At 42.2% G+C, this 9,905-nt stretch overlaps 1 protein-coding gene across 5 annotated transcripts in view; it reads left to right on the forward strand.

Annotated features, from left to right (window-relative positions):
- znf536 (zinc finger protein 536) overlaps positions 1-9,905 on the forward strand; it is a 234,989-nt gene that overhangs the window by 4,052 nt on the left and 221,032 nt on the right. The window contains exon 1 of one of the 5 annotated variants that reach the window (XM_008404918.2): positions 9,513-9,533. The exons of the other annotated variants lie outside the window; for them this stretch is intronic. The gene's annotated coding sequence lies outside the window, so the exon portion shown is untranslated. Of the gene's footprint in view, positions 1-9,512; positions 9,534-9,905 lie in introns of those variants that run through there. 5 annotated transcript variants of the gene reach the window in all.

Here is a 9,905-nt window from a genome sequence, read left to right on the forward strand (position 1 = left end):
GGGGGATTGTAACTCCTTGACCTTGATCTCTAGAGTTTAAGCCAGGGAGGGCAGCATGTTGTCAGTCTTCACGTGAAGTTGCCTTGTGAGGGTAATAACAACGGGACTTCTCCGGTTTAAAAACTCCCAATCAATCTCCAGAAAATAGATTCTTCCTCCAGGTTGAAACGTTTTCAACAGCAGCCAACAGGTTTGGTGCCTCCTGCCTCTGCTCATGCTTAGGATTTCATTTTGTTGAATGAATTTATGGTGAGAGACACAGTAAGCTACAAGAGTCTCTGCAAAGACAACTATGGATCAAAACTACACTGAATACATAAGGTAAAACAAAAAATCAGCAACAAAATCCAACAGTTGGGATGCAGAGGAGCGGAGGGGTCGGGTGGGCCGAGATGGTGAAGCTGAGGCTAATTGCTGACGTCAGTTCCATCTAAGAATAAAGAGTGTGGGGCAGATGAGGCGTTGACAGACTGGGTGCCCTCATGCCAGGGTGCCATCACAACGAGTGTCTACGTGTCTGGGCAGAGGGAGGAAGCGGGGCTGAGAGGAGAGCGGAGGCAGTTGGTCTTAAGAGGGAGAGCTAAGAATGGAGGAGGTGATTTCTCCTTATCAGAGGACTTGTAGAGAATGTGTGTGTGTCTGCACATCGGTTCAGTGTGTTGAAGCCCCCAGGTTTCCGCCCCATGTCCTCTGGCCTCGCAGACTGTGACGTTCTGAATCTTTGGTCCTACTTCCCCAGAGGAACTCCTCTGGGGTGCCGTGGTTCCCCAATGGTTTGTGTCCTGCTTGGATTCCTTATTCCTAAAAGTTTGCTTCAAACTGTGGATTTACGGAGGCACCAGGCGATGTCAGGGCTGTTTTTTTTTTTTCCCTCCTGTTGATACGTCGAGGAGCGCTGTGTTTTCAGCCGTGTCATTTCCACAGACAACAGCTTAACACAAACCGGCAAGCACACATCAATCAGAGGTCTTGAAGCAGAGAATTGTTGCTACTTAGCATTCAGCTGCGCTCTGCAAAGACAGTGGTAAATACCTCCAGCCTTCATGAGATGGAAATATGTGTGTGTGTGTGTGTGTGTGTATGTGTGTATGTGTGTGTGCCTGTGTGTGTGTGTGTGTGTGTGTCTGCGTGTGCGTGCGTGTGTGTAGAAGGTCCTGTCTATCGCCCCCTTTCACCTAGCATCTCTGACTGCTGGGCTCATGTCATGACTGCTCTTTAGCTGCGTTGCGCGTTTTCGGATGTGACCTCTGTAAACTTCCAGACCCCGGCTAATGAAGACATCAAAATATTCAGGGAGGGGGGCCGAAAAGAAAAGAAAAGAGCGGGAGGGGAGAGAGGAGAGGTGAAAGTGTGGGAAAGCTGGGGAGAATGTGTGCACCTTTAATTATGATCAAGAGGTTCTCACCAAAGGATGGAGGCGTTTCCCGTTTGCTAGCGCTCATAAATCTGGCCCTGGATCTGCCGTACGGTGAGCCCAACCATTACTGTACACCATTGTAGCGCACATTCAGCTGCTTCCCCAGCACCTCATTTGCATAATTGGATCTTTAATGAAACTTCCCCAGTGGAATGAATAAGAAAATGAATAAATTATAAAATAAATATAATAAATATAAAAAAAAAAAAAACATGGCAAAACAAAGCGTGCGTTTCCATTGGGGTAAAAACGCTCCATCAAAATAATCTGCGGAGCTCTTTTATGAAACTCTTGTGATGTGTGTGTGAAGAGAAAGGTGATGGTGTGGACTGGAGGTAGGAGAGAGAGAGACAGCAGTGTGAACAGAAAGAGGGGGGGGGAGAGTGACCTGCTGTGGCACAGGCGCTCGCGCATCAACGGCAGTGCTACAAATAGGATGAGAAGTGACTGTGAAAGCTGTACATTCCCAGCCAGGTCTCGCGGGTTAAGACTACAATAGTGGGATATTCTGTAGCCCAGGGGGGGATTTCAGCTCCTCTTCTGTCGACACTCATTGCACCAACTTGTTACTCGGGGAAGATGGCTCTTTTGTCGGAGAGACGATTCCGTTCCTGCCTGCCGGAATTCCTCCGCTGTGAATATTTCCACAAAGATGAATTAACGCTGCTATTGTATTTTATTTGAAGCCCACATATTAAAAAAAATTATTTATATCTATGTTTGTCTGAATATATATACATATTCAGATAAATTGCTGAAAGTTTTTTTTTTTTTTTCTTTTGCTTCTCATTTGTGGTCCCAGTGGGACGTCCGTGTTTTTCTGTCCGTTCTGCCTCAGGGTCCGTAGGGTAAAACCTTTACCTGTGTGTTTTGTTGCCTACTAAATGTTCCAGTAATAGATTTATTTAAAATTACGCATTTTAATCGGCATGGTGCGGTAGAGACTGTTCGGTAAGCTCTCTTTTGGTGATAAGTACCCTTTTACTCCAAAGTGGAACAGACAATTGTTAATCGAGGACTAATGGTAAATGATGGTGTGTTAGAACGTGTGTCTGAGAGGAAGAGTTTCTCTCTCTGCCTTTTTGTGCACACCCGCGTGTGTGTGTGTGTGTGTTTCCACTCCACATCTGTACGAGTGGATCATGTGTCCGAGTGGTTTATAGGTGGTTTGTGGGGCAGGATCTCCTTAGTGAGGTAGTGGAAAGGTGGGCAAGGTTCAAGTAGCTCAGACACTTTGATGGCAGCCCCGGAGAGAACCCTTCACCAGCCTTCTTATCGCTCTTCCCCTGGCGTTCTTTCACTCCTTTTTTTGCCGTTTGTCAGCTCCCACAAGCTTTCCCAATATTAACCCTAATCTTTTCCTACCTGCCTTCAGTTTGTCTTTTTTTTATGTCTTCCCTTCTTTTCATTCCTGATCCTGCTGTGAATCTTTATTTCAGATTCATAACTAACAACATATAAATGATTGTTTTTGAAAGTTTGTGTTAGAAGAGGCATTATTAAGATATATTGCTGCTGTAGTTTGGAGCTTGTTTTGACATTATTCTGAGCCACTTCTCTTTCCAACTGCACAAAAGAATAAAATAGTTTTAATCACATTTAAAACTATTTAAATGTGATTATGCATTTGAAATATAGAATTTCAAATGCATTTTTTGTAACTGTCTGACAGTCATCTACCTCTAAGCTTGTTCCACATTAACTTTGAACCACATATTACATTTTAAAAAGAAGTAAACAGGTTAGATTGAGATAAGATGCTACTACTACGTGCTAATTTTACGATTTAAAGTCACCTATTTGGCGGAAAACGGTCCTGTTAGCGGAAATAATACGGAGCTAAATGGAAGACGAGGAGTGATGACGGGGCGATGCGGGAGGGGTGGGGGGTGGATAGGGGGACAACACTCGGCGAGGAGCAGAAGGAGAGCAACAGAGAGGCAGAAGAGGAGAGATGATTTACCTAACAGATTCTGCAGGCTTCTCTCTCAACAAGCGGCTGCCACAGATCCTGCGAGCCTGAATTGATAAATTCACTTTGATAAAAGTCACTGAAATGCCGGCCTGTCTGCGCACCTCCATTAAGCGCCGGTACATTTGTCACAACCACTGGAAGTCAAGCGAAGGGTTTTAATGTCACATCGGGCTGAATTAAAGACTCAATCGAAAGCTGTGAAAGGTTTACGTTTTCATTCCAAGTGACAGTGGTGGCGCTGCAGCTGCGGCTGCTGTGAAGGATTCCTCAGCTCCGCTTGATCAAGGCAGTCATTTTACATTTTCTATTTTTCTGTTGGGAAATTTAGGATTATTTGCCACTCGGTTTAGCCTGGCTGCTCATTTTGTATATTATGACTTTGAGCAAAGGCGGGTGCATGTCTCTCTCTCTCTCTTTGTGTGTGTCTGCGTATGTGTGCGTGTGTGTGTGTGCGTGTATGTGTGTGTGTGGGGGGGTGTGTGTGTGTGCGTGTGTGTGTGTGGAGGGGAGCTGGGTTGTTCATTTCATGTTTGGCATTATTTTTGTAATTTATTATTATTAATATTAATCAAGAAAAATTCAATCTGTGCTGCATTAATCATCAACCCTGCCTTAATATAGCAAACCAAGGGAGCGTTTTCTTTTTTGAGTTTTTTAGAAAAGGCTGCATTTAAAAACACAGCTTTCCCCCCTGAGAAGTCCTTTAATACCACATTACTGTTTCCCATTTATGCAAAAGTAAATAAGTAAACCCAAAAGGCAAATGAGCATTCCAGGCATTAAACACACAGCCTTCTGTAAACGACTGGCGCAGCCTCGACCACATCTCCGAGGCAAAGCTGCTGTGAGACCGACGACTGCTACTGTGCCTTTTTTTTTTTTTAAGATAGGAAAAAGGTAAATACATGTCTTCTTGTTTAACTTTGCGTCTATTTTAGGACAGCGCATTCAACATTCAAAAGCAACTTTCTCTTCATGGTTTTCATTTCACGGAGCTTCAGGGACTGGGAGAGAATGCAGAACCTCCTTTAAACTTCAGGGAAAAGATCAGTTAGAGTTCATTCCTCAGCTTTATCAACACATCTGTCCTCTGTAAAAAAAAGAAAAGAAATCTTCCTACAACACATTTAAGCATAACAGCAAAACAAAATGGTGAAATTGGACCTGCTCCAGTCCTGGAATGTACAAACAAGCCCTCATGACTGCTGACTAAAGCTTGAGCAGAGAAATACTTCCGTTACTCATACCTGTCACACACACGTCCACTCACCTAAACAACTTAGTTACTTTGGAAGTTTATGGGGGAGGAAAACTTTAAAGTATGTCAATATCTCTTACATACCAGCAGGTGTTTTTTTTAATGTATTTATTGGTTTGTTTAATTCAATCATAAATCAACAAAAGGAAACTCCCATCATGTTCCATTAACTACCAGAAATGTCATCAAGACTGAGTGTTTGTGTCCATCAGCAACAGGACTGGTGTGAAAACCGTGTGTTAGCGGGGTGCAAGCACTCTTCAGCTTGTGAAGTTGATGCCTCCTGGTGTTTTATTTAATCAGGTAAAACGCACTTTACATGTGTGCGTGTGTGTGTGTGTGTGGGTGTGTGCGTGTGTGTGTGCAGTTGTGTGACGGCGTATTGCTCTTCAGGAGCCGTCGGTCTTTCATGAACTACTTTAAAAAGTCTTGTTCAAGGTGGGGAACCTAATAAAATTTATCTATTATTTATCTGCGTTAGCGCTGGCGTTGGATTTGAAAAGAGAGCGCTCTAATGCGAGAGAATTCCCTCGGTGGCGCGCTCCTTTCTTTTAATGCCTCTCTTTAGTCATAAGACGAGCTCCCACTTCTGTGGTAAAAGAAACCTAATTGATCTCGGCCAATTTCAGTTTTCTCAAATCGTCTTTTTCTCCTTTGCATCTTCAAATGGCTCACCTCCTCCAGCCCCCTCCTCCTCCTCCCACCGCTCCCGCTTATCTTCCTCTTTGTCTTTTGCTGCTTAGTCTGTGGCATTTTTGTCAGCATTATTATTTCAGATCATGTGCTCAAGTTGTTTTCCTCACCTCAGAGCTGAGTTTTTTTTTAATAGCTTTTCTTGTTGTACTCGCACACGTTTAAACATCCGCAGGCAGATCTGCCTGCTTTTAAATGTTGCTCTTGATCATTCTGTCCCGGTTCGGCCCAGGACCACAGTGGTGTTTTTTTGTTTTAAAATGTCTTCTGTGTATTCTTATACTATGTAATAATGTTTTTATTAATTTGCGCACAATGTATAGCTGCTTTTAATCAGGGACAATCAGGGCCTCTTAAATCCTGTAGGAGATTTCAAAACAATCCCAGGAGTTGTTTATTTCTTGGTTTATAACATGGTGAATACATACATTAATAATTAATAGCAGACAGATAGAGTTACAATTGGCAGAAGTGTTTGCCTTGGAGCCAAATTTGCTGAAAAACCTTTGAAAATACGAGTGCACCTTTTGTTTAAACAAGGTGTGGATAAGATTTCAAAGTAAAAGGTCAAAAACTGTGTCACAGATTGAAAAAGGCATCTGACCTCAAAATATGTTTGTGGTTAAAAGAAAATATGAATTGCATCAAATGGGTCACCAAAAAAAAAAAAAAAAGATTTACAGCTATTTTGTTTTGAATTAATTTTAGATCAGACGTAGCAGCTAAATAAAATCCAGTTGTCAATGTATTTCTTTTGGTTTTTTTGTGGTGTGCCACAAGGTTTTGTGATAGGTCCTAAAATTTTGGTAATATGCAAAATAAGAAGAAAAGATCTTAAGGAAATTCTAATGAGTGACTAATTCTTGGAGCATTTTTAACTTCAAAGCTGAGCAAAAGACTCTTAACAGTCATGCTGGAAATCTACAGTTAACTCTCGTACCCTCTAATGCTTTCCAGATTGACTTTATTTTCAAACGTCTTTTTTTTTCCAGTGAGGATTTGGTTTATTATTTTAAACAACAGAATACATTTTCATTCCAGTGTTGCTCCTTTTTTCAGCCGCTGAAAGCCCGAGTCTAACACATCGTATCATGCTTTCTCGCCTCACCCTGTCTTTAAGCAATTAAGCTAGGTCTTCCACATTTACAGAAAGAACTACAACTCATATCCCCCCCATTCAGCCCATAATATGCCCACCCACCAGCAAGACAATCTCATGACAGAACTGCTTCAGATTGCAGATAGAGGTCGGCTCTACAGTTCTGAAGTTGAGCTCAGGTTTGTTTCTCTCTCTCCCTCTTGTAGCCTCCATCTCTCTGATTGCCGATCAGCCCCCGAGGGCTTCGAGGCGCTCCTTCTAGATCCCTGTGATTAGAGTAAATGCCCCCCCACCCCAACCCTCACCCCAACCCCCTTTCTTTAACCAGAGATCAGAATTGGCTTGCAGGGCAGGAGTGGGAGACTGGAGGAGGGCAAGGTGAAGAGCTTGGGACACCACTGAGACTGAGGAGGCTCAAAATGTTCGAAGAGAAAGAGCAAAAGAGCAGAAGTGGAACTGAAACATGACTTATATTATTGTTCCCTTAGACTTTGACAGTTGATTTCTGCAGATAGATTTTAAGTTGAATAGAAAACTGGAATTCTAATATTACTTGCAAAAATAACATCGGCATGAAAGCAATAACTGTGCTAACAATCAACAAATGCCACATGTAGACATTTAGTTTCTTATAAAGGTTTTTTTTTCAAAGTTCTTTTTTTATATTGGGTTTAGGATAGAAGAGAGTAGTTTTAGTTTGCACAAGTTAACACTGAATTAATATATTTTCACTGTCTACCACCTAAATATTTTAAACTAAATTCACATCCACAAAATAAAATTGTTTAATTTCTGTTATAATTTTTAATAAAGTAAAAATGTGATTATGTCAATTCACTGACTTTTGCAAGCTTATTTAAATCTGTTTAGTTTCTCACCAATCCTTTTGATAAATGACGATATATGTTTGAGAAAAATCTGAATGAATTTGCTTTTATTTACACATTTTCCAGTTTTTAACATTAGAAAAGCAAAATGACTGTTTGAGGACATCATCTGGTAAAATCTAAATGCATCTAAGGAAAAGAAGGTATCTGCAGGAATGTTATCAATACTTGGTCATATATCAGGTTGTAAGAAAACTTTTGAAAAAATTAAATGGCAAACTTGATGACAGGAAGATACAAAAAATATATATTTATATGTAAATGGCAAAAGTAGAAATTTGCTTTCAAATTTTATTTCATTTATTTCATTGCTTATTTTGTTACATGGCTGGTGGCGAGGTGTTATGCAAAGTTGACTTTTTTGAGCTTTGTATCATGTTATAATGCTATTACTTCCTGAAAAACATACCTGGACTGTTGCTTTGATTCTTTCATGCATGTTAGAGGAATCTTTGAATCTCCCCTAGCAACCATTCAGGGGTGCCTAAGAGCCATGTCCCTCATCCCTAGGCGAGTCCCAGACCCCTGTGCCTACCACACAGCCCCTCCAGACTAGCAGCAGCAGCAAATAGCAAGCAAAAACCTGGTGTAACTGTGTTACACCAAGTCTGCTGACCTTATCCTACAAAATGGAACGCTTCTGAGATCAGTCATAAATGGCATCAGTGGATGGCATGAAAAAGTGTTGTGACTTGCTGAAGTGTGAGTGGCAGAAAGGAGAGAAGTGTCTTAAAGAGACAGAGGCCACTAACAAGGTGTCAGATGGTAAGGCAAAGCCAAATGTCTTTTAAGTTGTTTTTGATATATACAGATTTTTCCAGATAATTGATAACAGTTACTTGATTGTGCTATAAATGGCACTATATGCCTGGAAAATACATAATTCAGCCTCTTTAAATATTACTGGTGCATCAAATGATTCTGTATGAACAATTTTACAAACTAAGGGAATTCTGTAGTTTTTCAATCGGAAGTAGCATATTTGGTTGTTTACAATCAATGAGAGAAAATCGAAACAGAAAAAAGAATCATAAACTGAAGCTATATATGTATAAATAATAAAAAGTAAGCAGAATAAAAGGAACATGGTCAAGAATTAAGAAAGGAAGCATAGATACATTCAGCCACACCAGATGACCATTGCCCATGGTGATATTGGAAAGGGTAGGTGGCCCAACTTGACCAAGTTTTCTGTTGCTGTTATGTATTTGCTGAGAGTTTCAGCATTTTATCCTGCTCCAGAATTGAAAGGATTTCCTTAATTTTTATTGGGTGGGTGGGTTGGGGGTGGGGTAAAGGGGGATGACAGAACCGCCTCTGGGACTGAAAATGAAACTTCATTGCTTTTGGTAGACTGACCTACATCAGGATCAGTTTTATTGGCCAAGACTGTGTCCACAAACAAGGAATTTGACTTGGGTTTTACATTACCGATGTTCTCTAACCGCTAAGCCAAATTAAAACGAGGCCAACGTTTTTCTTTTAAGTGGCAATTTGCGTTCCAAACCTCCCCACACCCCCCAGACAAAAAGTACATCATAATTGCTGGTGGACAGGTCTGCTGATACTGTGCTTAGCAGCCACGTGTCAGTGTCAGCCCTCAGGTGCTGGTGTCGTCCTCTTCCTGGAAGATGTGTATTTCCCACGGTTTGCTGTCGTTCCGACTGCAGCGTGTACCACTACCTGTGTGTGTGTGTCTCAGTTCATGTTGGGAGGAAGGGGGCATCTGGGGAAAGGGGGGTGGTGTGTGTGCGTGTGGGGAGTGTTTGATTCAGCCGTTACTTGTGTTCATGTGGAGCCCGGCAGAGGTCAGTCTCCTCCTCAACACCCCTTTTTCATCTAATTTCTGAGGCTGCGGGCGACCGCTTGCCGCGCTTTTGTTGCCAGAGGTAATCTGTGAAGTGATCTTAATTATGGAGGTTCGGCCTGTCCCCCCCGCGCTCCGCCACGCACACACACCTCCTCATCCCCCCTCTCTTCTCTCTCTCTCTCTCTCTCACTCTTTCTCTCTCTCTCTCTCTTTTCCTCTCTGTACACACTTTTAATCAAACAGCATAGTTAGCTGGTAATGAGGGCGAGGGGAGCACGTGCGCTTCTGCTTACACATGCTGCGAGGCTTCGAGGAGGAGGAGAAAGACAAGGATGAAAGGAGTAAGGAAGGAAGGGAACCGTCGAGAGCAGACGATGTGCAGTTTCCATGACAGGTTTGTCACGAAATTTTTGTGCTCATATTGAATGAAAAATAAAGCGGCCCTAAAGCTTTTTGAGAACAAAAATAGGGATTTACATCAACTATAAGGACAGTAAAATCTGAAAAAGTTGCAACTTTTTATAACAGACACCTCTACAGGTAGTCTGTTCTCCCTCACACACACACACACGCACACCCCTACACACACACACACACGCACACGCACGCACGCACACCCCCACTCACGCACACCCACCCACACACACACGCACACACACACACGCACACGCACACACACACACACACACACACACACACACACACACTTAAGTGCCACCCTAAGGACAGTAAATGGTTAAAAAGTCGCTGCTGGTATCAGTTTGTG

This window comes from Poecilia reticulata, linkage group LG3 (assembly GCF_000633615.1).
Source record: "Poecilia reticulata strain Guanapo linkage group LG3, Guppy_female_1.0+MT, whole genome shotgun sequence".
NCBI lineage: Eukaryota > Metazoa > Chordata > Actinopteri > Cyprinodontiformes > Poeciliidae > Poecilia > Poecilia reticulata.